Raw genomic sequence first — 3,454 nt, 5'->3', positions numbered from 1 at the left:
ATGTCAAAAGACCGCGTGGCCGCCCACCTACTAGATGGTTAGACTTCTTCATCAAGATCATAAACGATAGGTTTGAGACTCTTCATGTTCCTAGAGTGAACAGATGCCATTGGGTTACACTAGCACGTGACAGGGACAAATGGAGATGTTACTGGCACCTGCTTGAGCAAATCGATGATTAACGGGAAGTCAAGTGATCAAGTGATCATGAGGTACAGTTGTAGACTTATAAACTTTCATGTTTGTGTGTCAGTTATACAATGATCAAGTACCTATCACTCCACCAGTGCCCATTCCCCACCACCAATGAACCTAGTTGCCCTACCATCCCCCAAAACCCAACCACCCCTAAAAATCCTCCAAGGCACAGGGACCATGCTAATCTTCTCTGTATCATTCCAATTTTAGTATTTGTGCTGCCGAAGCAAGTACTAGGTACTGCTTGAACTCCACGAGAAGAAAACACTCAATCTCATCAAAAAATGGGGTGAGGAAATGAACAGAAACTTTCGCAAAGAAGAAATCTGAATGGCTAAAAGGCACATGAGAAAATGCTCCACATCACTATTCATCAGGGAGATGCAGATCAAAACAACAATGAGATATCATTTCACACCACAGAGACTGGCCCACATCCACAAGAACAAAAGCAACCGGTGCTGGCACGGATGTGGCGAGAAAGGGATCCTCCTTCACTGCTGGTGGGAATGCCATCTGGTTCAGCCCTTTTGGAAAACAGTATGGACAATTTTCAAAAAATTAGAAATTGTGCTCCCATTTGACCCAGCAATACCACTCCTGGTAATATATCCCAAAGAGGCCAAAAAGTATAGTCAAAGTGACATTTGTACTTGTTTGTTCATTGCAGCACTCTTTACAATAGCCAGAATCTGGAAAAAACCTGAGTCCCTGAGAACAGATGACTGGTTAAATAAACTTTGGTACATTTACACAATGGAGTACTATGTAGCTTTTAGAAAAGACGTAGTCATGAAATTTACATACACGTGGTACTAAATGGAAAGTATCATGTTAAGCTAAATGAGGCAGAATGAGAGGAATAGACATAAAAAGTTTGCATTCATCTGGGGAACATAAAGTAACAAAATAGGAGACTAACACCCAAGAATGGCCAAGGTTAGTACCAGAAATTTTGCTCCATGGCTTGGAGGCCAGCCACACATGCTAGGGGGAAAGGGAGCTCAGATAGAGAAGGGAAGCAGCAAATAAAGTGTGTTGGGAGGATTCTCCCAGGATGGGAGAAGCATGCTGAAAGTAGACTAAAGACTAAACATGATTGCCACTCAATGCCTCTTTTGCAAACCACAATACCCAAAAGGAGAGAAAGAACAAAAGGGAATGCCCTGCCACAGAGGCAGGGTGGGATGGGGAGGATGGAGGGGTGGAAGCAATACTGGGATCTGTGGTGATGGGAAATAGGCACTGGTGGAGGGATGGGTAATTGATCACTGTATGATTGAAACCAAAGCATGAAAATTTCTAAGTCTACAATTGTACCTCATGGCGTCTCACTAATAAAATTTTTAAAAAATATATCATCAGAGAGTACTTTGAGAGTCTGTAAGCCATGAAACAAGAGAACTTAGAAGAAATGGATAAATTCCTGGATTCCTAAAATCTCCCAAGACTGAGCCAACAAGACTTGAAATACCTGAATAGACCCATTCATATCAAGGAAATTGAAACCGTAATCAAAATTATTTTCAAAAACAAAAGCCCAGGCCCAAATGGATTCACTAGCGAAATCTTCCAAACATTCAAAGAGCGCTGTTGCCAGTTATCCTCACGCTCTTCCAGGAAATTGAAAAAAACAGGAACTCTCCCAAACAGCTTCTATGAGGCACGTATCTCCCTAATACCAAAAGCAAACAAAGACACCACTAACAAAGAAAATTACAGGTCAATATCTCTAATGAACACGTATGCCAATATCTCAACAAAGTATTAATCAATAGAATCCAGCAGCTCATCAAAAAGATCATATACCATGACCAAGTGGGATTCATCCTGGGAATGCAAGGATGGTTTAACATTCGGAAATCAATCAACATAATCCATGATATTAACAAAAGTAAAGATAAAAACCATATGATAGTATTAATAGATGCAGAGAAAACATTTGACAAGATTCAACACCCATTTATGATGAAAACTCTCACCAAAATGTGCTTAAAAGGAACTTTCCTCAAGAGTGTCAAAGCCATTTATGACGAACCTACAGCAAGCATTATCCTCAATGGGGGAAAAGTAAAGGCTTTTCCTCTAAGATCAGGGACAAGACAAGGATGCCCACTCTAGCCCCTTCTGTTCAATATAGTACTGGAAATACTTGCAATAGCAGTTAGGCAAGACAAAGATATTAAGGGTATCCAGATAGGAAAGGAAGAAATCAACCTCTCACTATTCACAGATGATATAATGCTATATCTAGAGAATCCTAAAGCCTCTACCAAGAAACTCCTAGAAACAATAAACTTGTACAGTAAATTCGCAGGCTATAAAATCAATACCCCAAAACCCATAGCCTTCCTATATGGAAATAATGAGACAGAGGAAAGAGACATGAAAAAAGCAATCTTGTTCACAATTGTGCCATAGAAAATCAAGTATCTCAGAATCAGCCTAACTAAGGAGGTAAAGGACCTCTACTAAAAAAACTACAGAATGCTACTCCTCAAAATAAAAGAGGATATGAGGAAATGGAAACATATCCTCTGCTCATGGATAGGTGTGTAAAAAAAACAGGGAGCAAAGGGATGGTAGTGGCCTATCTCTCCTGTCGCCCGCGTTCGGTAATCTCCGGCTGTTTCCTCACTCCAGGGAGGTCGATGGTGATAGGCAGGCAAAGGGAGGAAATGAGGGCCAGGTTGGTTGGTCTTAGTAGCAGTTTATTACATGGAAGAAATTTATGTCATGGAGGGCCAAAGATCTCTCAAGCACCTGCTCTCCCGGTTCTCTCAGGCGTGTGTTCCCCATTCTCTCAGTTCTCTCAAACACGTGTTCTCCTTCTCTCAGGTGCGTGCCCCCATTCTTTCAGACCTGTCTCTTCGGTTCTCTTAGCACATGTACCTCCAGAGACCCCTAAAAATCTCCTTATATAGATCATGGTACCTATAAAGGGTGCAATACACTGATGTCATCAAAAGGAGTTACAGAAAGAACATTGAGGCAGCAAAACATACATTGTTTCTTTACATCTGCAGGCCAGTAAATTTGGCCTCTGGAAAGAAGATACAAAACCAAGACTGAAACCTTTCACAAGCACTTTCACAAGCAATAAGCACTTGTATTTGCATCCCAAAGACAAGTCTTCTAGAGCTTGGAATCTACATCCCAAAGACAAGTTGTTGTTTTGATCTGCATCTCCCTGATGATTAATGATGTGGAGCATTTTCTCATGTGCCTTTTAGCCATTCAAATTTCTTCTTTGAGA

At 41.0% G+C, this 3,454-nt stretch overlaps 1 pseudogene; it reads right to left on the bottom strand.

The window, feature by feature from the left end:
• Window positions 1-333: 333 nt before the first annotated feature.
• On the bottom strand, window positions 334-432 carry LOC130020244 (uncharacterized; annotated as a pseudogene).
• Between the last annotated feature and the right edge of the window lie 3,022 nt (window positions 433-3,454).

This window comes from Sorex fumeus, unplaced genomic scaffold (assembly GCF_029834395.1).
Source record: "Sorex fumeus unplaced genomic scaffold, SorFum_2.1 ptg000010l, whole genome shotgun sequence".
Lineage (NCBI taxonomy): Eukaryota > Metazoa > Chordata > Mammalia > Eulipotyphla > Soricidae > Sorex > Sorex fumeus.
This window is presented reverse-complemented; position numbering and strand designations above follow the sequence as displayed.